This window comes from Ixodes scapularis, unplaced genomic scaffold, assembly GCF_016920785.2.
Source record: "Ixodes scapularis isolate PalLabHiFi unplaced genomic scaffold, ASM1692078v2 PGA_scaffold5__190_contigs__length_132052651, whole genome shotgun sequence".
Classification (NCBI taxonomy): Eukaryota; Metazoa; Arthropoda; class Arachnida; order Ixodida; family Ixodidae; genus Ixodes; species Ixodes scapularis.
Genome location: NW_024609880.1, coordinates 128,103,324 through 128,129,320, shown reverse-complemented (window position 1 = coordinate 128,129,320; position 25,997 = coordinate 128,103,324). Strand labels below are relative to the sequence as shown.

The following is a 25,997-nucleotide window of genomic DNA, read 5'->3' as shown; positions in this document are numbered from 1 at the left end:
TTAGTGGAGCAGCCCCCCCAAGAAGGTCCCTGGAAAGAACGCCCGCGACGAGCCTTCGTATACCGAGCGTGTGTATACATGCGGAGGCCACTATCTTCTCCGTCTGAAAAATGGAACGTCCGCCGAGGATTCTTCGGAGATGAGAGCGCACGCCGCCGTTCCGCGGCCCTAATGAGAGAGTACGCAGGACGGCATGCCGCGTTCGTCTCGCGGGCCGGGCACCCCGTGTCCCTCGCATTTCAGACAAATCGAGAGAGTTCGCTGCACAACCGACGACGGAATTACCCGCAAACACGCCCGGAGCAGTTGGAAGCATGCATGTTGGCTTCATACATGAATCGAACATGACTGAATACGGTTTCCGTATTACCAATGTGGCCTTCGTACGAGGATTGGATTTGGATTTGGATTTAATGGCGGCCCCTTCGTAACGGGGACCGCTCGCCGGAAGTTCCGGTGAGGGCCCGCCAAAAGCTAAGCTCGGCTAGGTGCGCCAAGTGCCCAGCAAAAGACTAGCCGAGTTTTTGGTTCGTTGGATCGGTCGGGTCATGTTGGGTAAGCGCGGGTGGGTCTCAAGAGTCCGGCTTGTGACTGAAGCACCTGGAGTTGGTCCGGACCAGTTGGCGACCGGGCCAGGAACACTCCCACCGCTGCTGCAGTCTGCGTTTGGCAGTCTCTTTAGCTGTGTCCCTGGTCGTCGCCCTTAACCCTCCCCCCCCCCCCCCCCCCCCCCGACGTTCGAAAACTCAACGCCTCCGGCAGCACGTGTTTGTAGACTGTCGTTTGTATGATGCGTAAGCGGTGTGAGCGTAGTTTTAGGGAAGAACTGGAGGGATCGCGATAGTGATAGAACCATTTCCCGTGGTTTCCTTTTCTTTCTCTCTATCCCTCTCTTTCGATCTCTCTCTTTCAATGCTCAATTTTTTTGTAATATTATTTAGAGTTTAACTTACGATTAAAACAAAGAAGATCGACCCGTGATAGTAATCCTGAGCGTAATTTGCGTGCCTATCGCGCTAAGCCAGGCGCTCCCCCGTGTCAATCGCTGCTCCTAGCACCCCGGTGTAAAGCGGTGAAGCTCGACGCGTGCACGCTGGTGGGAGGCGAAAGTTGACGCGAGAGGCGCAAGTGCCACGGCACTTTGCAGCCACGGAACGAAGGCGTACGGCAAATACGATAATCGAGTGATCCTATCAGGAGTACAAGACCCTGGTTACGTTTTATCCCAGTAGCCGCAATCGGCAATCCTACTGTTTTGCTAAATTTTCCCGGGGAATCTTAGCTCTTGACATCAACGAAGTCATCTAAAAATTTAGACGATGTCGGCGATCAAGCAGCCAACGCATCAAGCGGCCAGAGCGGTTGATGCCCAGCATGAACGGCTCTGGGCGTTTGATTCGCAGCGTCAAAGCACGACATCGTGGCATTCGTCATCTCCTTGTACGTGTCTTTTTTTTTTTTTTTTTTTCATCGGCTAAACCAATGAAGTGCGGCAAATGTCCCGCAACTTGCACTTTTAGTATGGGTGTTTGTTGTCGTATGTGTTCGAGCATAGCCTCCTCCATACGGAGAAAGCCTGGCGCGTCGCGAGAAAAGGCGGCCGCCGTAAATGGGAAAGGAGGGGCGGAGAAACGGGAGCGGAGAGAAACTTGCCTGCTAGCGCCACAAAAGAGCGAGCGGCTAAACGCAGAAACAATCTTTTTTTTTTTTTTTTCTCTATCTTTTCTTGTCGCTATCGTGGAGAGGAGAAACTCAACGTCCTCCCTTTCCCGTTTCTCCCTGCGCCCTTTCGAATCGCCGCGCCCGTTTCTCCCGGAGTACAAAAACGACGGTGACGAAAACACAAAAACAAGCGTGGTTCAGGGAGCGGCCGCTCATGACCCAAGCGCTCGCTGTCTAGGTCTGCCCTTTCTGCTCTGCGCTACCATATTGGTCACCGTTCGGCGCGCTCCTCCTCTCCTTTTTCCTGCGGCCGCGCGCCCTATTGCTCCGTCGTCGATGTGCCAGGCTTTCTCCGTATAGAGGAGGCTATGGTTCGAGCCTTCGCTGTGCCCTGACCTAAGACGAAACAAACTATACGGTGCGTAGAGACGCCGAGAAATTCTTTTTTGTGCCAGTTTTTCTTTCCTTCTACTTCTCCGAACATTAAAATCAGCCAATACTAAAATTTTGAATTTTTTTTTAATCCTTTTTTGGCGCTGGTGTGGCGTAATTCTTAGCAAGAATAACCTTTTGGCGCAAGATGTAGCAGACTTTGTGGCGCAATTTGGCGCAAATGGCGCAGCTCTTCCGTCACTGACTGGGATGCGGGCGGGGTGTCACCGAAAAGACCGCAGCCATCTGCGGGCCGGCGGGAAGGCCTCCGCGGGCCGGTGTTGGGACACCCCTTATATAGATGATCGTCGTAGAAGTGCAGTACGAGGTTGAGCCTGCGACGCGCAAGTAATTCTAATTGTGTGGAATGCGACCGATATTCAAAGACGCGCCTCATATTTTCGCGTCAGGAAGGAGCGAGACAGCGCGATTCACACACACACACACCGCGGCACCACTGTCGCTGAAAATTGGAAGTAGTTAAACACCTTCAAAATGTGGCTGACAAATCTTCCCTCATAAATGACCACGGTTCGAATTCCACAGAGTAGCCAGCGCTGCTCCGCGATATACGTACAGAAGAACTACAATGACACCTATCCGTACACAGAAACCCACCAACCAAATGCATAACGGCAACCCCCCCCCCCCCCCCTTTCCCCTCAACGTGATTCAGAGTGGTGAAGAATGTCATTATAGGGTACGGACATTCCTCGGCCAACCTAAAGCGGCAGCCCACATCCGGACCGAGCCCTCAAAGAAGCGAGTCTCGAGAACGACCACCGGACGTGGCGACTCTCTTCCCATCCTCAAAGACCCCTCCCCGGGCTCCACGAGCTGCAGACCTCCACCGACGGCATCCTCAATCCAGAGGAAGTCTCCCGGCGAGTCGGGACACGTTACCGGCACGTCCAAACGCGCTCCAAGACGGGAGGGGGGAGAACGACCGCACCGAGTCGGGCCGGCCGCGTGGCTCAAACGGGACTGAGAGCGACCAATCGACCGGGGGCTGACGGCCAAAACAGGAATGGGGCACTCATACAAAATTACGAAGGCGGATGTACCAACAAACGAACGGACCGGAAAGCGCTCTATCCTTCGCACCCCCCTCTTTGGTTCGAAACCAACTAAACCGTTCAACGAGCTCCCCCTCCTCGCCTCCCGGAATTCGCAGTGGGAGCTCTCCGCCGGGGGGTTCTTCTGTGTGAGGTGGTGCCTGGTCTTGACGGCAGACCCTCTGTTCCTGTCGGCTGCGAGGGAGAAGCCGGAAAAGTTGAGAAGAAAAAAGAAAAGGGAAAGCGGAATCCAGGAACGACAAACCTGCGCGCGTACTGGCGCACCCCCGCTGGTACGCGAATGCTTCGAGGGGGGGTTCAGGTGAGAACGGATGGGACTGCAATGGATCGGTCACCGACGCCGCCAGCCTATTTCGAACGCGCTGCCACACACGCAGCGGCGTCTTTACATACACGAGCCAGCCCGCGCTCCCTGCTTCGAGGTGTGTCTTCCTAGCGCGAGCGCTCGTTCTGCGGAAGAACGTTTTAAACCCGAGGTCACGTGCTCTCGCGCTACAGTACAGGATGACAACGGCAGGGCCTGTCCTTCTGCGCCCGGCCTCCAGCACGCGCCCGTTGCTCTTCGCTGTGCTTTGGCTGGACGAGCACTGCCCACGAGACGCCGAAGCGCTGCTTGCACGAGCAGTAACCGCCCCCCCCCCTCTCTCTCTCTCTCTTCGTATTGGGCAGGAGATCGAACTTTTAGGGAGGGGGGGGGGGGGCGCTTTGTCGAGCTTGTTGTCCCCACAGCCCAGTGTTAACTAACCCACAGCATAACAAAGAAATGGAGCCACGCCTAGAGCACGGTCTGGGCACGAGCGTTTCGCTCTGACCAGTGCTTTAGTTGCACGAGGAGCGGCCTTCGAATCGACATCTACGATTTCTCGGATTAAAAACAAACAGGATGATGTGGTTTGTTGTCCCCACAGCTGAAACGTACCGCTAGAAGTGTGACTGTTCGATCTCCTGTCCACATTATATATTACGTTCCCCCGTACCCTATGAAACACAGTTTTGAATCGAAAATCTAGATGCGCTTTCAACGACGAAAGACGCACTGCAAGTGAGTAAGGACGGGAAGGGGGGAGGGGGGGTTTCTCTGCGGGAGTTCCACAACTGAGGTAATCTAGTAACGTTGGCACATCTTGGTCGTGACGTTACGGACAGAACCACAAGAGGACATCGCAGAAACATATCGCCGATACGGCTCTTTACTGAAAGCCGTATCGGCTTTCAGTAAAGCCGAGTTGACTGGACGGTCGTCCAGTGGTCATGTGACACCGCGTGACTATCTCCCACACATCGCGCTCTTCGGTCACCCAACGCTCGTAACAAACATTGAAGCACCGCAAAATCACCGCCGCACGTTTCATAGTCTTTAATTATCATCGCACCGCAAATGTTTCATGTATGAAAGCCACCTTGTCCTTGCTTTTTCTGTCCTCACGCCGCAAATTATCTCGTTTATGTATCTTTCACAAAAATGTATCGTTCCAACGCTTCTCTGAAAGACATATTCATTAGCCCCTCTTTCATTTCTCCCCGCATCGATTTCAGGTCTTAAAGTCGACATACTTTCAGCTTACAACTCTTTCGTCCCCAGAACGTCATCTGAATGGAACCACCTTCCCGCATCATTAGTCACTATTCCATCAATTGCTTTATTTAGAAACTACTCGCTTTTTTCTAAGATTAAGCCGGACTAACTTTTATAACCCAGTTGCCTGGTTTGTTTGAATTTTTTTGCTGAACCAATATTGTATGTCCACCCCTCTGTAATGCCTCTGGGCCCTGGGGGTATTACAAATAAATAAATAAATAAAAGCTGCACGTATGCAGCACCACAGCGGTTGAAACGTGTACAGTTGACCCGTGTACCAACATCGACAACGGGTACTATAGCAGGAGCTCTGCAGCGATCCTACGCACAAGCTGTATATTCCGTGTATGCGAAATCTCTAATTGAATAAAAACCGATTGATTGCTTGACTGACTGCAATACACTTATTTTTGCCGTCCCCTTCGCAGCAGTTCCGTTCCCGTTGTGGGAGTATATCTTATTTTCGAAACGTCCGCTTCAATCACGGATTCCGTGACTGAAGCGGAAGCTCCCAACAAACGGTGGCTGACTCGAGCCGCTGAAGGCCGCAGTAGCGACGACAAAGACTACATGGGCCGCGGCGGCTGAAGGAAGAAAGCCACGACCGACAGCGTTCGCGTGGGCCCTCTTTCACGCGCCGTTAACGCCAACGCCAAAAGAGCCGCGGCGTCGTCGACGAGGAGCATCCGAAGAACCCCCTCAGCAAGGCGTCGGTTGACGAACAAAGGAGCGCTTGTTGCTTCGCTCGCAGCGGGAACAGCTGGGGAGCCCCGCGTTGGGTGCCATAAAACTGTCGGGAATCGAACACCTCCAGCTCTCTTTATATGGACAGGATATGGTTTCGTGTGCTTCCGGGTGTTCTTTGACACTGTCACTGACTCTGCAATCCCATCTATCGCAAAAGTTTGTATACGCACGACAAACGTGCCTAATATTGCGAATGTAACTAATATTTTTCCAAGTTGTACAGATCGAAGGAGTACGTACAGCCTCTCAGAGTTCAGGCACTTTAATATATGTTCCACGTGGGAACAGATACGAAGCAGTTGGATTTTAATCAAACTGAACGATCCAATAGTCAGTTGTCTTTAAACATGGGCAATCCAATAGTGCATCGTTCTCGTTCAACCTTCGTATGTTTTGCAGGTTTCAGCATGCAGCCCCTCGCCCAAGCATCGTACCAGTATGTATACGTGCCTCGTCACTGAAAAACCCAAGTAGAAAAGAGACGTATGTTCAAGATTGTCCTACAATTTAGGCAACGTCCGAATTTCATACACGGCTGTGCCGCAGCGTCAGAGATGCGTCGGCATTTCAAAGTGTAATCTCTAGTTTCGGGTCTCCATTCTTATGTGCTGCGGCCGCATTGTTCATCACAGAACACATGGCGTTCACTGCGGACGTGATGACAGAATTACCTGCGTACCTCGGAAGCCTGTCTGCATCACACATATACGTAATTCGAACATGTCTGCGAACAGTTTTAGTACGGTGTACCATCAGTGTGAACTCAACGCTTCGTGCCAACGCTGAAGGGACGCAAGGCGCATCGAAGGTTCTCGGAGTGGTTCACCGAGCATTCCGCGAATGTCTTCCTCGCTAGAAAAGCCTCGCCCAACGACACCCGCGACGCCGCAGGGAGCATCGAGACAATGGCGTTCCAAATCGACGCGGCATCTCTTATTACCGTCAGCGCGGAAGACGGGTCAATCCCTAGCCCTGGGCCATGCGATCTACATTCAGCGACGCCAAGAAGGAGGGCCGACGATCTCAGCCCTGAGCTCACAGTGCGGCGGGAGGCTACGTGGTCGCCGGACCAATCAACCGCTTCTCTTTCATCACCTGACACCGCTCTCTGCGCTTGGGATCAGGCTTGGGAGCCCCCCAAGCACTGTACCCCAAGCCTGACATATATAAATTCGTAGTGGGCACTTGGCTAGGGGAGGGGGGGGGGGGGGGGGGGGGGGGCTTCTTCCTCCTCCTCCACCTTCTTCTCTCCCCGCCCCCCTCTTCCCCTTTCTTTAAATCTGTCCCTGGGTAAAGGCGGGATCATAATCAGGACAGGCCCAAGGAGCGCGCAACCTCCAGCGCACTATCAGCTTCGGGGGGAACGGAGTTGCAGGGGCGAGAGACAATAGGCGCTTCTGCTCCGCGAGGGATCACTTCATCACAGGCCGGAGGGAGGAAAGAGGGGGAGTCGTCCGGCGCAATCGCGGCAAATCCAATGAAAGGGTCGGCCCGAATCCAACGCAGCCGGCAGCCAGCCGAAGGACGCCTCGGGGTGGTCATCACGCGCCGGAAGAAGGAGCGAAAAGTGGATCCGCACAAATCGTTTTCTGCTCGGAACGAATGAGCCCGATTTATCTCTCCCCGAGACGCTGAAGTACAAGAAAAGACAGACACATTCAGATAAAAAACAGCACATTTGTAGAGGTTGCGAATCCTAACGTCTTCTTCGCGTGTGAGCCGATCGAGCGAATGGATGTCCAGCGTTCACATCTTTACCAAACACGCACCAAAGGACGCTAGGATAGACCTATCTCACCAGCCACTTTGATTATACGCCGCTGCCGCAATGCATCGAGGGAACTTTAGTCTTTCTGCATGTGCGACAACCTCGCTAGAGCTCTGCGCGCAAGGCTCCTTGGAATGACAATAGACCCCAAATTAAATTTCTCAGCTCACATCCGTGAGGGGACTTCCAGGGCCCGGCGGATGCTTGGTTTTGTACGTCGGGTCACCCGGGGAGCTGGCGCTACTGCTCTGTGCCACCTGTACACTGCCGTCCTTCCATACCTGCAGTATTGTGATGCCGGTTTGGGACCCCTACCAACACTCGTTATCAGCATCCACTGAAAGTGTGCAGCGACGCGCTGATGCGGTTCTAAAGCGGAAGGCCTCCCCTGGTCTGCCAAGTTACCGTGACCTGTCCAAGAAAGAGCTCTTGGAGAGGCAAATCCTGGGCCGTGCCAACACCACCTAGACAGAAGGCCTCCACACGCGTCATCATAGTCAGATCGATCGAGGCGAGAGATTGGGCGCGAGTGCTGCGTCAGTGTTCGGCTGCGGCTCGTGGCCAATCAGCGCGTCGAAGGTCGGACTCGGGTCCAATAGCCGACCGAGCGCGATCCGACTGCGATGACGTTTCATAGAGGAAGAGGAAACCATGCGGAGGCCTTCTGTCTAGGTGGTGTTGGCCGTGCTCCAAAATTTACTCGATCTCACTCTAGGGCAATGGTTTTGAATTATGGCTTTCAAGAACCTATACCCGCGTCCAGAGTTTCTCTATCTGTGCTGTCACGTGACACGACCCGCCGGAGTAACTCGCCTCCATTCGAGCAAGATTCGGAACACAGCCCCGGTTGTGACATCAAAAACGGGAACCAGTGAAGGGCGCCACCCAAACATCTCGGCTGTTGAGAAACGCAGGGCGTCACGAGCTTCTTCTTATCACTCCGCAGCCAATCAGACTGTAGCATTGACCAATAAGAACAGTCATTAGCATAATTAAGCCACTCGTTTCAGATTGCTTCTAATGTCCCTGAAAGCTGAAGAATAATGGGGCGTAGCCACCCCTCCCCCCTTTCCCCCGGACATCTCATTGTTCCTGTGGAGCCAATAAAACCGCAATATCGCCTCATAAAAGAAGACCCAATCATAAAGCGGCAAATACCATAGTACATAAATATACACGCCCTGTCCCTGCGCGTGGCTAATCAGTGTTCCACGGCACAAACTAGCCAAAAAAAAAAAAAAAGTCGTCATGCGCAGACGGCATTTATTTTGCTTCGACTCAATTATGGTCGTGTAGTACGTCGTCGTTTTGGGAAATGAAAACGACTCTGCTGCGAAGAAAGAAAGAAAAATAAAATGGAGACCGGACGCTTCGCAAGGTTCAGCGTATTACTACAGCGGCGTTATTCCCACGACATGGTATAATGAGACCTTACGATCCCTCTCGCCGCCTATACCCGGCGGAGCACCACCGAAGCCCCTAAGAACAAAAGACGGTGGGGCAGAAGCCCTTTACGGCATGCACGCCTTACACACGCAGCGGCACAACGAAGGCTGTTGGCCGCGATTATTTATCACCCGAGGCATCGGTGAGCCTTCGTAAAAGCTGCTAACGAGCTCCCTTTCTGTTGGCCCGTATCGACGGAAGGGGGCGGGGTCCGGCCATGCTGTATGTAGGGCCGCGGACCGAACTCCTCGTAACAACATATCGTACATATTCCCGTACACGAGTCGGAACATCGTCTGTTTGGGGGGACATAAACCTCGTCCGGGGATATTATGAGCCACAGAAGTCGTTCGTGCTGGACGGCCTTGAGAGCGACAGTCGCGACTGGATGGGTAGAGATGGATGGACGCGAACACGGTTGAACCATTTTAATCGGGCGGTGCCTTGCGCCATCTAGAGAGACTACGTGGTACATAATTAAAAAAATAAAGTGGTATTTCAGACGGTGTAATGAAGGCACGAGCACTCAAAACCAATATAATTCTGTTTCTTGTCACCTCCATTCCAGCCTGCCACTATAGCAGCGTGACAGTCCTATCTTCTCCCTAGTTACTGCGGCGCCTCGGCAAACGCATAAGCCCTATCATCGTGGTAACGCCCACGACAATCTGGCACGAGAGGAGCACATTCCATTTGACACCTGCTCAAAAAGACGGCACCACTGACAAGTAGATGCCCAAAGGCTCAGAGCACAGCCTTATATGGGGCCCAAATTACCCTATTTTCAATACATTGTCCCTCTATATATATACGACTGAGCTAGCCCGGCTAGCTCAGTCGGTAGAGCATGAGACTCTTAATCTCAGGGTCGTGGGTTAGGGCCCAACGTTGGGCGCCAAATGTGGAGACAAGAAAACGAACACCAATCCTCGCGGTGTTCAAGCTCTGACTCCCGCGCGCGCCCGCTCGTCACCCGGTTGTCGGTTTTTTTCCCGTTCCCCACAATACATATATATATATATATATATATATATATACATATCAAAAGAGAGGCGGCTCGACAATGTCTTACAGCCTGAATGACTGGCATCCAAGAGAAGGCACGAATCAAGTAAACAACCGGCGTCCCTCTTTTTTTTTTTTTTTTTTTTTTTTCGCTTGCATTGGCGGGGCTGGCGCCGGCGACAGTGCAGTTCCGAACGTCGTTTACTCGTCGGAGTCTCCGAGGCGGCCAAGTTTTCCTCAGACGGGTTTCCACCTCCAGCGAGCAGCGCTACTAACAAGCTTTCGCACGTTGCCTCCTCCCGAAAACCGCGCGTAAAAAAGAAGGAAATAAATAAATAAAGACCTCTACCAGCGTAGCCGAGCCAGCGAAACTAAGCCCCAGGCCGCGAGAGCTAATCTCCCGTAATCTCGACAGCCGACTGGAAGACCGAAACGACCTTGGCTCCAAAGTCCCTTCGGCACAAAGGCAGCGGGGCGGTGTCTCCTTGCCTAAAAATGCCGCACGCAGAATTCTGCACGGGCATTGGCACACGTACACCTGCGCGGCAAACGAGGAATAAAAAAAAAAAAGAAAGACATGTCTGGAGGTTGCACGGTGGTGCAACGTGCGATTCATCTCCCCGCTATCGTGGAAGCTCCTTTATCCGTGAACTAAACTATGCAAAACAAACGTAAGAACGAATTAAACACGGACAGAATACAGACAGCCCGAAAGATTGCTTGTTTTGTCCATCTAAGCTTTTTCTTTTCTTTATTATTGTACACCAGAGTGTTTCCAAACAAGCCCGGGTTTGCCCACACCCGACGTGGGCAGTGCATGTGCGCAGAAACCAGATTCGCGTGAGAGCAAGCATCTGCGCATGCGCAGTACCGACAGCATCGTAGCGGCGTGACGTAAAATAATTTAGCTCAAAGCAGGTTTTTTTTTTTTTTTTAATATAGGCGGGAAATTAAGTAAAAATTGGCTTCTGGTTAATTTCCTCAAAGTCCGAATGTTTCAGTCGCGGCAATGGTTTCGTCTTTCTCAAATCGGAGCCTCGTTTCTTTTAACGTGGAAACATCCTAGGCCGCGACGTCTGAGTAACTCCATGCTACCGACGTGACAAAAATGTGGCACAGATGTTTCACCACCTGTTGTTCCTACCCTCCTTCGTCCCCAATCCCCCCCCCCTTTTTTTTTTTTCAACGGCGACAGGTGTGCGCCACTGCCACGAAGCTATATTCCTACAAAACGTATCCAAATATTCGCCAAATCACAACTTTCATGTAAGAGATTCAAACAAAAGTGTTTGTTACGAGAACGCTTGGATAGTGCCTCACGTTAACTTCTATTTTAAACCAGGTAGTCTGCGATACAGGTCTTCCACCACCGCGCATTTCACTTTCCCGTCGGGGGTAGGTCCACTTTGTGCCTGGATATTAAGGTTTATCGCTTCTCGGCCCTTTACGACTCTGATCGAATTGTAGTATCTCGGCCTTTTGGCTAAGAAGCTGTCTCGCTGCCTCGCTGCCTCGCTGTCTCGCTGTCTCGCCGCCTCGCTGTTTCGCCAAGTTCGTCGCCCTCTGTTGCATCCCCGGGACCGCGTTTGTTCGTGGTCCCCGGGGTTGTCGGTTTTCCAACCATGGCGTCCACGGTACTACCAGCCAAGGGTATGTGTTTCTCGTTCAGCGTCCCTGCCGACACCGCCGTCGACGAGATTATGGACGCTTTCCAAGTAACCGCCGGTTCCGGAGGTTTGAAGTTCCTGCAACACCAAGGTGGAACAAGGTTTCTGTCGTCGGTGACCAGCATCGGTGCAGCGAACCGCCTTGTAGCCCAAGGGAACTTGGTGCTCCGTGACGTTGCGGTGCCACTCGAAGCAGTCGGCGTCCACGTCCTTCATGTCTCCATTTATCGTCTCCCGCCGTATGTCACGGAGGAAGCCGTCGTGCAAGCCATCGCCCCGTTCGGAAAAGTAAAGTCCATCACGTACGTGTCGTACCGAGACCGTCCCGACATTCTCACAGGAACGAGGGTGGTCAAGGTGGAAATGGCGAAGCCCATACCAAACTTCATCACCATCCAAGGGCACCGTGTAATGGTGGATTATCGTGGACTGCGACGTGTGTGCAGCCGTTGCGGACAGGAAGGGCACATCGGGCCAGCCTGCAAGACCGCACGCTGCGAACGTTGCGCCGTTTTCGGGCATCCAACAGCGGGCTGCACCGCCCCTTGTTTGCGGTGCGGTCACGCCCACGCAACAGCGGACTGTACCCAGCGTAGGTCATACGCCGCTGTGGCCCACCCAGCGGGAGCCTCTCGACCCCACCAGCCATCGCAGGGTGCCGCAGGCAAGAGCCCCCCTGTTTCTGAGGAGCTCAGTGACAATTTGGACCCCTCCATCCGTCTGCGGGATCGTCCACTGGCCCCAAGTGACACGCCCTCCGGTGACTCATCGAGTGAGTTTTCCACTGTCACCTCTACCGCCGTCAAGTCGCCCGATGTGTTTTCTATGGAAACCCCTGTGCAAGCCATCGTCAAAGCGCAAGTCACCGCCGCGACGCCTCCCACTGCCCCAGCGCAAGTCACCGCCGCGACGCCCACCATCGCCCCAGCGCAAGCTGCCGGCGCGGCGCTCCCCGTCGTTCCGACGCAAGATGACGCTGCGGCGTCTCCCGACGGTCTCGACTTCCAGGAGAGTGATGTGGCCGACTCGAGTCATAGCCCCGGTCGCCTGGTCATCTCCGACGACACGGACCTAACCCCAGGCCAACGAGAGCCTTCCGCCCGTTCTGAGCTGTCGCCGTCAACACAACGTGAGTCGTCCAAGTTTTCTTCTTCTGACGAAGGCGAGGACCGTGGTGATGCGAAACGAACTTTTCCGAGCACTAGCAGCGGCTCGGACGGGCCCATCGCGTCCACCGTCAAGAAAAAGCGTTCCGAGCCTCATGACTCGGACGAGGACTACAGCCTCACGTTTTAGCCAATCCTGTGACCATGCTGTTTTGTTCTTATTTCTTTCTTTTTCTGGGCCTGCACGTGATTACCCTAAACGTTCAGGGTTTTCGCTCCCCCAACAAACAACGTGAGGTTGTACATTTCGCACAGGCGCAACATTGCGATCTGCTTTTTCTTCAGGAAACAAATTTTTTTACCGCACGAGATGTAGCCGAGTTTAAAACAAGGTTTTCTATCCCATGTTACTTTTCTTTTGCTGTGTCACGCTCATGCGGCGTAGGCGTTTTAATTTTTCGCACTTGTTTCCTTAGAGGCGCTTTTTCTCTTTGTGATCCTGATGGCCGCGTCCTTGTATACTCCTTTTTTGTGGGTCATGCTAAGTTTCGGGTAGTGAGTGTGTATGCGCCTGCGCGTGCTTCGGCGTCTAACAGTTTTTTTAGTAGTCTTTTTCAATATGTTCCCGACGACGGTTCCTTTTTTGTGGGTCATGCTAAGTTTCGGGTAGTGAGTGTGTATGCGCCTGCGCGTGCTTCGGCGTCTAACAGTTTTTTTAGTAGTCTTTTTCAATATGTTCCCGACGACGGTTCCTTTTTGCTTTGCGGGGACTTCAATTGTGTAGAAGATTCTGTTCGAGATGTTCGCGGCCCTGGACGTCCCACTTCGAATGCCCGTGAGCTGGTACGAATACTTACGCTCTACGATTTGCGAGATGGCTGGCAGGAGTTGAATGGAACGGCGTACATGTCCACGTGGTCGCGAGGATCCTCGTCGAGCCGTCTGGATCGGGTATATGTTCCTCCCTGCCTAGCTACTCGTATTGAAACCTGCACGGTGCTTTCTTTTCCGACAGCCGCTGGCTACATTTCGGACCATCGCCCAGTGTCCATTGTTTTCGACGTCTCCAGTTTTTTGCAACCGCGAGGCGACACATGGAGAATGGACGTCTCCCTTCTGCGAGATGACCAAGCCCTTTCGAGCCTGCGTCGATCTATAGGGGTGTCATTGACGGTCGTTCCCCTGTCTCACACCCGGTGGGATGGGATCAAGGCTGACTGCCGTTTTCTTGCAACGGCAGCGGGGAAGATGCTTCGACGCAGGACGACCGACGCCCTCAACGAGGTTGTCAACCGCATCCGCGCAGTGCAGCGTGGAGGCGCGCGCACACACCTGATGTCGGAATACCTGGCGGTCCTCCGTGATCGACACCAGCGCCTTTTACGCTTGTCCTCCCGAACGGTTGTCGAGCAGCGGCTGCAGGACCGGCCTGTGGATGACCCAGAGGTTCTTCGGTGCCTCCGCGCCGTGCGAACTGGTGGAGGCGGACCGCCTTTCATTCATAATGTCCAACTTGCGGACGGGAGCTATTCGGACGATCCACACGACATAGACACGGTTTTCAGAGATTTCTTTTCACAACTTTTTTGTTCGGATCACCTTGCATCTGAAAACTTTGCTGAGAAAGTTCGTCAGTTTTGTGGCGACGTTCCTGCTTGCCCCGAGTTCTTGGCCTCGTCTCTCGTGCGTCCCACCGACCGCGATGAACTTTTCGAGATCCTTCGTGCTATGAAGACTGGGTCTGCCCCAGGGCCGGACGGCTTGCCAGCCGAATTTTACGTTTCTTTTTGGGAAATATTCGGGGCCCCTCTTGTCCAGCTGGTCAACGGGATTCTGGAAACCGGCGCCGTTCCGCCATCATTCAAACGTGGTCGCGTGGTGCTCGTCCCTAAGGAAGGTGGCTTACCGTCGGACCCTTCGGCGTGGCGGCCCATAACGCTTTTGAACACCGACTACAAGTTGCTGACGTCGCTGCTTGTTTCCCGTCTGCGCCACATTTTGCCCCATGTTGTAAGCCCAACACAGACGTGTTCCGTACCCGGCAGGAACATCTTTTCGTCCCTGTCCCTCACGCGAAATCTTTTTTTTGTACGCCAATTTTACACACCTGTCAGGGTGCTTCGTCTCTCTCGATCAGGCCAAGGCCTTCGATCGAGTCGAGCACTGTTTTTTGTTTGAAGTTCTGAAAGTTTTTGAATTTCCTGACGCTTTTATAGACTTGCTGCGATCTCTGTACAGTGGGTTGACAAGCCATCTTCAAGTAAATGGGCGGATCCTTGCTCCCTTTTCCGTGACAAGGGGAGTACGGCAGGGTTGCCCCCTGTCTCCTCTGCTTTATGTCCTAAGTCTGGATCCTCTCCTCCGACGCCTTGCGTCTTGCTCCCGTATACGCGGCTTTCCGTTACCCGGCCGCGGTGATGTTGCGGTTAGCGCGTACGCCGACGATGTCAGTTTGTTTTTGCGTGACTCGCAGAGCTTTGAGTCCACTGCGCAGCTTTTTTCAGAGTACGGTTTCCTTTCGGGAGCGCGTTAAAACACCTCCAAAAGCCAAGCTCTTCGTTTCGGAAGCTCCCCTCCTTCCTTACATGCAGACATCCAAATTGTAGCCGTGGTTCGTGTCCTAGGAGTGTTTTTTGACTGTTGTGGAGTGTCGCCACGCACGTGGGAAACTATAACCACTGCGCTCGAACGCCAGGTTGCCGTGGCGGAAACGTTTGCGTTGTCGCTTCGTGACAGAGCGTATCTTGTGAGAGCAGTTTTTTGCTGTCAACTTTTCTATGCGGCCCATGTCGGCCTCCCTCCACCTCGGTTTTGCCGGCGTGTAACGACTTGCCTTTTTAGGTTTTACTGGAGCCAGGGCACGGAGGTCGTGACCAGAGCTGTCCTCCGCCTCTCGACGTCACTCGGAGGAAGGGGAATGCCTTGTATCGATACCATGTCGCGAGTACTCGCGCTTCGCACCATCTTGGGGGTGCTTGACGACACAGAACACCCGGCGCGCTGTTTGGCCTTGTATTTCTTGGGTCCCTCGCGTCGAAGGCTCGTACCTCGGGCCCTAGGAAACCTCTACCAAGCGGTGGTGACTTTTCAAGAGGATTTAGGCAAAATGGTGCCAGACCTAATGGTGCGAGACGAGCCACCGGCTCGTATAGTTGAGGAGGTCTGCTTGACGCGGATCACAGCTGATGAGCGAGTACGGGCAAACGCTTTTCCGTGGGACTCCTTGGTTTCCCGCCGTCTTCCTGGGCCCGTGGAGGACCTCGAGTGGCGTCGAGGATGGGGGGTTCTTCCGACAAGGGATCGTCTGCAACGTTGGGGCATGGTGCCTGATTCCCGGTGCCCGAACTGTGGAGAAGTGGAGACGAACTCCCACGTTTTTGCGACTTGCAGCGTTGCGCGATCATTTTGGCGTCTCGTGCACCATGGTTTTCGCGCTCTGGGCATTGCGCACTACGTCTCGGGCCGCCGCTATCCTCGAGGAGGCTTCGCCGTCCTCCTTTTAGCAGTCGGCCAGCATGTGCTGTGGCAAAATCGTTGTGCTGCAGTGGGCCAGCAGCGTCGTACGCGAGCCATGTGGCCTCTGCTGTCCCGTCTTCGTGGTTCCTTGTACCGTTATCTAGACCGCGAACTCTTTTGGCTGGGAGAGCAGGAGTTCCTGAGACGATGGTCCTGCCTCTACGTCCGTTTGGCCAACGGCCGAATCCTTCTTTCTTTCACGCCACTTCCCTTGGTTTGATAAGGCCTTTAGTGAAAGGGCATCCGAGTTTGCCGTTTTTATCTCTCCTCATGTATCTTTTTTTTTTCCTGAATCAGCATCTTTGGTGCGCTATTTTTGCGTGAGGGATGATATAGTGTGTTCGGTTCTCGTGTAAAGTGTACCCATTGTATCGAAGGGTCCAATAACTATAAATAAGCTAGAAGACCAGTGTGTGTATTATGTATGTGTCCATTTTCATTGAATCGACGTCAATAAACTTTTTCTGAACAGTATCTGTTCTTATCAGCTTAATATCTGATACGGTCCCTACATGGGTCCGCGATATTAACGATATTTTTGTGACTTGGCGGGGTCCTTCCGGGCTTGCCCGGTACCTGCCAGGGTCAGCCCGACATTGCAGTACAGTCGGGATTGGCCTAGTTCCTTCGGGAACGCATAAATCAATCGAAAATCAGCCCCGTGCTAAAAGTTACCTCTCTGCACGTCGAAAACAAGACCCCTCAGGTTTTCTTGTTCTCCAACAGCAGAGAGAAACACGGCTTTTGTCGCACGAGAGTGCAGATTTTTTTGTCTCCGCCTTGGAACGATTTTTGCCGGATCGGACGTCGACTCGGTTTTTTCAGTGAAGGACTCCAGTGCTGTTGTCAGTCCCGAACTTCCCGGAGACACGAGCGGGAAAACCGAGCTGTTCCGCGCCCGCCTTTCTGCATCGTGTCCTCGTTGAAATAGTACGCGCGCCCAATCAAATACAAATTTATAATTCATACATAACTTTTTTTTCTTTTTGTTATGCTCGACACAGATTGTGTTTTCTGTGAGTCCTTCACTCGGAAGGGGCACTTTCTGGCAATGGAAAGAACATTGGTGCACTGGGTTGAGGATGAACTACTTCGCCGTTTGTTGACCGATTTCCGAAAACTTCGAGGACCAAGAGTCGTCTCGTCTGAGCTTCGAGACGTCCAAAGAACAGTGCGGTATGAATGGAACCGGTGCAGGACAGTGCGGTATGAATGAAACTGTCCCGAGCACGCCGCAGAATCACATTAGAAAATAAACGTTTTCCCGTCCGAAATAAAAAATCTAGACTCTGGATGTTTTCACGTTAACACCTGTCCGGAGAACGTAAGTACTCACGTATCTTTTGTCGGAAGTATGTAACTTAACTTGCAGCCGTTTTAAGACGCATTTTATTGGCGCGAACAATTTTTAGAAGAGATGAGGCTGTACGGGAGGGGGGTTGTAACACAGGTCAGCGAACTTTAACTGCTCCACGGGCCTTACACAACAGTTTCCAGGCTACCGAAAGAAACTAAACATCACGTTATTAAAAAAAAAAAAAAAAAACGTGCGTGGAAAAAGCCGGAGGCCCGCTTATCTGTGAGCTGTGGGTATGCCTCTACAAAGTTCATATACAACCCCTGAGCTGGTTGAGGCTGGATATTGAACTTGAAAAAGACGTTTCATCGACCTACGTTCTGGAATGGTGAGGACACAGACTCCGCCATCAATGGTTCGAGATAGCCGGCAGCACTTTGCAAACACACACACAAAACAAAAAACAGAAATGTGTTTTTTTTTTTTTAGGTAATTATGAAATATTTTCTAAGTTTATTTATGAAGAAGAAAAAAAAACGAGAGCGACATTGTATCGACAAAAAACTCGAGCAGACGAGGAATTGGACAAATTCAACGCCAAGCCGCAAAATGACCTTTCTCCGCTTTTCTGTCCCTTTTCCTAATCTTCCTCTTCGGACAAGCTATGCCGCTTTCCACTAACGCCTCCTTCCCCCGATATCGTGAGCTCTTTTCGAAGAAAAAAAAAAGTAACGCGAAGAAAGAACCAGACAACCATATAAGTATGTGTCACGAAAAGAAGAGGCGTATACCCCTACACACCGACACATCACCACGACCCGGGAACAATACGCCTTTCTCCGCATTCCGACCTTATAGCATCGCCCCCCGCAGCTTAACCCTCGCAATGGCCGCCTCCTCCTAAGGGCAGGCGGCGGCACAGCCGGAGAAACGTAAAACACTTATTTGAAGAGCGGTGCGGCACGACCACGCAGAGGGACCGAAGCACGCACGGCGGACCCTTTCAGTCGTCCAATCGACGGTGCCACGACGCGATATCGCAGCCCCCAAAGCGCGCGGCGATTCCACAATAGGCTGTCCATTGCCTCGCTATCAACGCCCGAAAAAAACGCCGGCCGCAATAGGAACGCTCCTCCCGTGTTTGAAGAGCCGCGCACGACGACGCGATTTCCATCGCCCGCCCCTCAACGAAGTACCGGCGCGCTGGGACGACGGACTCCGAATAAACAAGCACAGACACACACACAATGCTTCATTTGCCCCTAAGCTGACAGTGCTGCGTGCTCGCAGGACCAGTTCACCGCCTCCCTTGGCACCACGTGACCAGCCCCGCTCTGGATCGCATAGTCCAGGGAGAGGTTCACGGCTCGTGGTGGGCCTCCGCTGTGGTCCGTCGCCGTCTTGCACAAACAGCCGGTCGTCCCGAGCACGGCGAGCCGAATCGTCGAAGGAAGCGGCGTGGGGGGCAACGCGAGGAATGCCCGGAATGCCCGCCCGTCCGTTTTGGTGGAGGAGGTAAGGAATGGACGGCGAGACCGGGACCGGAACTGGGCTTGTCCGACGAGGATGAAGCGGAGACAAAAAGGGGGTCAAGTGAATCTCGAGAGACGACCTCTTGGTCCATTGTGACGGACGACAAGGAGGGAAGGCAGAACGCCCAAGAGGGGCAAGGACACGCGATTGACGTTTCATCGAGACAGGCCCCGAGTGTTCGTGGGAAACATCAGATGTGTTTCTCGTCAGCTAAGAGGGACACGGGCAAGTTCGTCGGTGGAACCCGCATAGGCGTGAAGCATGCGCCGTCGTAGCCACTCAAACAACGGAAAAGGAAAAATGTAGAATGGGTAGTGTTTCCGTGACCAGGAGGTCGAACCCGAGCCGTTTGAGGCCACGTGACTTGCAAACCTCACCTAGGAGGGTTCCGATTTACTATGCGGCTGTCCAAAATCATATAATGTCAGTCAGAGTTACTAATAGCTTCTGTGGGCATCATTAAATAACATATACGGAGATATTAAAAACGGACTCTGAAAAAAGCCTACGGCTAAAACGTGTTCTACGTTAATGATAGAGCATAATTACCGAATGTTTTACGAAAGAACTACCGATCAAGACGCGCGCTAAGAGAGCCACGCGTCTTTTTGAACGCAATTGCGCTCCATCTTTCAGCAGTGCAGCTCTAGCCGCGCGTTGGTTCACCCGACTCCATCCAGCGCGATAGCTAGCTGGTGCCGTAAATCACGAGAATCTCGGGCAACTGTATACTCCCCTAGCATTCCACGAAACTCCACTTCTGTCCATACGACTATACAGCTCCCCTCGCACAAAGGCAGAATAATACCGCAGCGCGGAAAGTTTGTATAACTATACGCACAAGCTCGCTCACGGGGAAACGCTCCGGGCGCGTCCGCATATTAAAAGCTGGCCGAACCCCGTTTCTGCGTCCGCAAGCGCGCGCAATATAACCGCGGAAAACGAGCAAGGACGCGTACAACCTCACGCAGCGACGGTTGCTTCCGGAAACACCGCAGTGCAGAAACCAAAACGACGCTGGCGGGCCACTAAACTCGCGTCACTTCATGGTGGACCACAGCGAACGCTACGAGCAACCGCAGCCAATCCGAAGCTCGGAAATTATCACGTGACCGTGGCACCTCCTGAAGGTCCCTCGTCGCTTCACTAGATCGTGCAGTGCGTCCGGCGGACGCGTCGCAGCCCGTGCTCCGAGTGAAGGGACAAGCTCCCGCTGGGAAAGCAAAGCCTTCGCGTACGGTCTACGAAGTCTGTACTGGCTCGCTTCGTCTGCGGTCCGTGGTAGGATGCAACGGGGTACACGCAGACTAGTCCTCGCACGCACCCGCGCATAAACAAAAAGGCAAGGAGCGCCTTTTCCCGAAAAGACGTTACGACGAGAAAAGGCAGTAACGAGGCGATCGTGCCGCATCCCGTCCGGAGAGGAACAGGCCGCGACCGCGCACACTGTGTCTGTGGCGCGGCAGCAGCACGGAGAAACTGTCGTAAAAATGTTCGAACGACTCGTCTTCTTTTGGAACAACCAGGCTGCTCCAATTCCTCGGGCATAGCTGCGCCGTTTATGACCCGGTCTTTTCATTTTAATTATTTGTTCCTTCGACGAGGCGGTCCTTGTAAAAGCCGCCGGAGAAAGAACGAAACACTTATAGGAAAGGTTATACGATATCAAACCACAGCAAACGAAACAGATCAAAGCCACCGGGACATGATGCAGCAGCGGTCAGTTTCTCTCAACTTCGTAAAAAAACAAGCCTCCTTGCGTGTTTTTTTTTTTTTTTTTCTTTGTTCCCGTTGGGGGGGACCAATATAGGTTTTACGATCAGACACGGTTCTTGCCATACTCAAGAGCAAACTGCAGCGAGTTCCACGGCAGCGTGAGATATACTAATAAAACTTTTTTTTTCGGAGGCACCAAGGTTACTAAGATAGGACCAACTTTCTAGCAATTTCCCCGGAGTGAATTATTTGTTGCCTTCGCTCCTGTGCCGTGTCCCCCCCCCCCCCCCCCCTTTCCCCCCTCTCCTTTATTTTTCATGTGTGTGTGTGTGTTTTAACCTTGACGGCTGCGCGCGTTTGTTGCAATTTTATTTATTTGTCCTTTCTCTCAATCCATGAAAAACCATGTTCATGAACTTGCCAAAGTTCCGATTCGAAGCGGTGATAGTATCGCAAATTCTTCTGGGCAACACGTGATCTCAAAAGTCCCTGTGTGCACCATCAAAGAGAAGAAAAAACAAAACAACATCGGCGCATACCAGGTAGGAACTAACAAATGTATAACTAGACCAAAAGCACTAAACACAAATGGGGAGATCTTTTTTTTTTTTTTTGCCGATTATTACCGATAAATGTCGCCAAATATCATCTTGTAAATCGGTGAAATAACAAACAAACAGACTTCCAACATTTGATCGATGGGCGTTTACTATTATTTTTATTGTATTTCTTTTTCTTTTACTTCTGAAACGTATGTTGTAGAATAGAAAGCATACAAAGGGTAAGCAGGAGATGAGATAATGGCAGTATTTCTGGGCAACTGAAATCCGAGGGCTCCAGAAACCAGGTGAAGAGCACCGTCCATATTTCCAGGCCGTTGCGCTTTTTGCTGCTTCCACGTGATGTTTTTAAAACAGATTTTATACCTCGGAGCTTCGTCCACGCATCACAGATACCGGTAAACGCTCAGAATTTCTACTAGTGAAATAAGCACCAACTCACGCCATCAAATCTTCCAAATCTCAGCGTCAAAGCACCGGAAACCTTATGTTAAGCACGTATGCGCCATCTGCCAAAATTGAGTTCGGGTTGGTGTTCCTTCGGACGTTGCCCATGATTTCCGACGACATAATGCCTAATCATGTCGTATTACACCTGAGACTGCGGAGGGAAGAAATCGGAAGAACTTTCAGTAGAAGGAACAGACACAGAGAACGTCTCAAACTCAGCTAACTGGTTTATTTCTCAAACAGCCTTTAAGTACCCACGGAAAGTTCCGTGGGTACTTAAAGGCTGTTTGAGAAATAAACCAGTTAGCTGAGTTTGAGACGTTCTCTGTGTCTGTTCCTTCCACTGAAAGTTCTTCCGGTTTCTTCCACCGCAGTCTCAGGTGTAATACGACATGATTAGCTACCACCAGCTCGCCTGCACTCTCACCGTCTTTTCAATAATCCCTAGAACTCCTTCTACGCGAAGCACCGGGGAGTACGCAGAAACAACGACTTGGTTGTTTAGAATCGAGCCGAGTCGTCCCGCCTCCGTAGCTCATCGAGGGAATGTGTCAACGGAAGATCAAGTTCGGATTAAAGCCGGATCAAAGTCAGACCGAAGTCGGATAAAGTTCGGATTAAAGACGGATCGGAACCGGATGAAAGCCGAATCAACGAAGAATTACTCAGATTCACTTCGTTCTGCACCGAGAAATGGTATATCCTCAGACTCTATGCCACGGGTTGTATCATCCGGGGAGTGGTCAAGAACGCATAGTTTCTCACTCTTCTTTTTTTTTTTTTTTTTTCTGTCTCTTTTTCTCTTTCTTTCGCTCTCTCACACACACACGCGCGCTCGAAGAATGAAGAAATTTGTACTGTTTTATTTGAACACCCAAAACTCGGGGGTGAGGATACGTGACGCAATTAAAGTACAAGAAACAAGTGAAGAACGACCAAAGAGACATAATGTTCTGTCGTTCTTTCCTGTTTTTTTTTTTGTTTTTTTTGGTTGCTTTATGCATTTTTAGCCAGTCTCAGTTGTCTTAATAAAATGGTAAACTTCCACCAGCGCTGTAATAATTGAAAATCGTAAAGTCGGAGTCACGTCGCCCGTGCACCCTACAAAAGACGCGGTGTTCGCTGCCAACATGATGGCAGAATTTTTTGAGGCCAGCTGAACAGATGAAGCCCGTAACAGAATTATAGGAGGGACATGCCTGGAGCACCTTTGAAGCATGTTTTCTTCGTGTCTTTCTTGGATAAACTCTATTATTATTATTATTATTATTATTATTATTATTATTATTATTATTATTATTATTATTATTATCCTTTGGACATGTCCACAGAAAGGTTTTGAAGGATCAATGGGATAGAATCATGATACAAGGAAAAACTGTATTGTGTACGATGTGTTAACGGCGTAAACGCGGCTTAAAAAAACACTAACACCCCACTTTTTTTTTTTTTGCTAGGCGATTTTATATGGTTTTAGAAGACTACCTAATAAATATTATGCTAAAGCGTCACGTATATGTTTAATAAAGTTAAAGAAAAAAAACGAAACAGCTCGAACCCGAAACTGGAAAGGGGAGGAAGAACAATTATCGAGGAGAAAGTTACCAAAAATCACAAAGCAATGCAAGTTTTTTTTTTTTTTTTCCGAGATTACGTATTTGCTTTTTTTTTTAATATATTATTGAGTGTGTATTTTTGATGACCCACGACTCTGATTGTCTTTGGTGGTTGTGTCTAAACATAGAAGACGGCACGTGACCACGGAGAAGAGAGAGAGAGAGGGCGCGACTCAAACCGGTCAGTTCTCGATCGGCGGTTTTCGCGCCGAAAGAAAACGAATTTCGAGCCGCAAATTGTGTTCTGCGTACTTGGGTTCTCATATGTCGCGTCGCGTGCAAATTTCCGTAAACGATAATAAAAATAATAATAAAATAATGGTTTGACTTTGGAGAGTGGGGCGGCACTGTCCAAACTCAAAACGTATTAAATGAGGGCGGCGCAAAAAAAAAATCCCCCTATAGTCATGGGGATTTTTTTTTTTTTTTTTAAATTCGAAAACTCTGATGCTTGCGCGCAGAAACGCAGAGGATTCGAAATTCAATGAACGAAGAATTCGAGTCGGACCCTCCTCGCGTACAGCGCCGCGACATTCCTCCAATCCCTAAAACTTCGGGACTGCACAAAAGTAGAGAAAGCTCTACATATATATATTTAAAAACTACGAGCGTGACTCGAGCCGTCGAAATTTCTCAGGATGATAAAACCGACAAATCGGGGAAACGCACTCTTCAGAACCACAGTTAGCTATAAAATAACAATAACAAAGATAAAAGAGAGAGGTTAGCTACCTCGCCACCAACCCTACTAAAATAAGCAACCAGAAAAGAAACACAAATACAAATTCCCACCGACCGAGCAACCGACCGACGCAGTCCGGTATGTGGATATGTGCCTCCTCCCGCGCTCCTCCGGATGATTAACGATGTCAAACCCAGAGAACGTCGTAGCGAGGATAAAAAGAAAACAAAAAAGAGGGAAAAGTGAAAACAAAAAGGAGGAAGGGAATGTTGTGGCTGTTGGCCCTCTCTCAAAAGACGCCAAAGAGGACGGAAGAAAGAAAAAACAAGCGCGTCGAAGTTGGCCAAACCTTAAACTACATTTCATCCAAACTCGGCAAAGAGCGAACGCTACGGCCGCCTCAAAGCGATCAGAGCGACGGGGCGAAGCAGTTTGACAGATCTACGCAGGAGGAATGCTGCACCCCCAATGATACCTTGCCACGTGCCTCTCTCCCCGACGCGGTGACTGGCTCACGGCGGCAGTACAGCCTTCGCCGTTTGCTAAGGTCAAACGGAGTCTTGCGGGAGGGATGGGAAGGGGAGAAGGTTAAGGTAGGGGGTCCTTAGGTTAAGAGGTAGAACGGGTAGGTATGTGCGGGTATCGAGAAAGAAAGAACTGGAAAGGTGGAGCAACTAGCCGGAGGAAACGGACGCCAGACAACGCCTCCTCGAAGCGTCTAGAAAACAAAATTGTTTAGCAGCAGAGGAAAAGGAGGAGTGTGTGAAGAACGAAAGAGCACGGGAAAAAAAGAAGGGGCGTGAAAAAAATATGTACGGAAACGAATTTAGAGATAGAGATGGAGATGAAAGAGAAAGAAAAGAGGCGGCGATGTGGACCGAAATACGAGTGCGTGTATCCATCGTGCCCGAGGGGCTGTCCTCTCCGGAGCGCACAAAGAGCGGCGAAAAGGACGAAGGTTTTCGAAAAGGATGAGAGGATGACGAGATTGTGGGGGCCTTCTTCTCCTCCTACCGTTTGACCGAGAGGGTGGAACGGAATGAGAGATGAACGAGCGCGAATGGGGTCAGTGCGAGCTGGAGAGAGGGCCAAAGAGACAAAAAGAGCGAGAAAGGCGGACTGGGGAAGAGCGAGAACATTCCGGGAGTGGTTCCGACCAGATTCCATCTCTTCTCCGCATCCTGAGAAATGCAAACAGGGAGGATCGGAAAAGGAGAGCACTCGTGTGTGTGTTCGCATGCGTCTCTCTATCTCTCTTTTTGTGGGACAGTCTGTGCGTGCGCGTGTCTAAGTGCGTGTCTGTGTGTACGTGCGCGTGCGTTTGTTTGTGTGTGTGTATACACTCGGCTTGTCGAATGTGGCCGGAAATCGGGATACCCCCCCCCCCCCCCTCTTTTCCCAGTTTTAAAACAAACGAAGACTGTGTTCCAAAAGATTAATCGACATCTCGGTACCTGCCGCTGGCTCCCTCTTCCCTTCCCCCAAGTGAAACGGATGAATGATCCACGGGAAAGACGAGGGAGATCCGTGCTATCCCTCCCGTCCACTCTCTTCGTAGATTCACCGGGGCTCTGGGTAAGAACCACATATTTCGGCTTTAAGTGCGTTCTCGTAAGCAGGCTAGATATAAGCAAGGTCTGCCGCTTTTTTTTTTCTTTTTCCTTCTCTTGTTGCTTTTCTTTCTTTTCTTTTTAGACAAAATTGAAGAATTGAGAGGGAGGGGAGGGGGTTGAATGAGGGAGAAGTCAAGTTTGATATGATCGACGTGGTGGGTCATAAAAGGTGATAACTTGCTAAGCGATGTGCCATCGGTTGACCCTTGCCTTAAAAGCGTACTAGCTCGCGGATCGCAACTTATGTGGTAGTGTTCTCGACAGAGTAGCCAGTGTCGGTATTACGATTACACACTGTTTCCAACTACGACATCTATTTTCTCTTAAATTGGTGAGTGTATGTTTATACAGCGTGAACTTAGCCTGCCTCAACGGGCGACTTGTCTATCAGCTGTAGATGAGCAACTTATAGATTAGCGATTTAGCCAGTGCCGTACAACCGCTAGCTTGGGGTCTTTACCGCGCACCACGCAGTAGTGATACATCCAGATTGAAACGGGCATGGGGTGGGGATTGAACCCAGGAT

At 51.3% G+C, this 25,997-nt stretch overlaps 1 protein-coding gene and 2 non-coding genes across 3 annotated transcripts in view; 2 read left to right on the top strand and 1 right to left on the bottom strand.

Annotated features, from left to right (window-relative positions):
• The window catches only part of LOC115312734 (glypican-6), a 116,036-nt gene that overhangs the window by 54,914 nt on the left and 35,125 nt on the right, over positions 1-25,997 (bottom strand). The window lies entirely within an intron of this gene.
• On the top strand, positions 9,533-9,605 carry Trnak-cuu. The gene has a single exon. It is a non-coding gene; the product is annotated as a tRNA-Lys (tRNA).
• Positions 16,448-16,631, top strand: LOC115312735. The gene has a single exon (XR_003917257.2). It is a non-coding gene; the product is annotated as a U2 spliceosomal RNA (small nuclear RNA).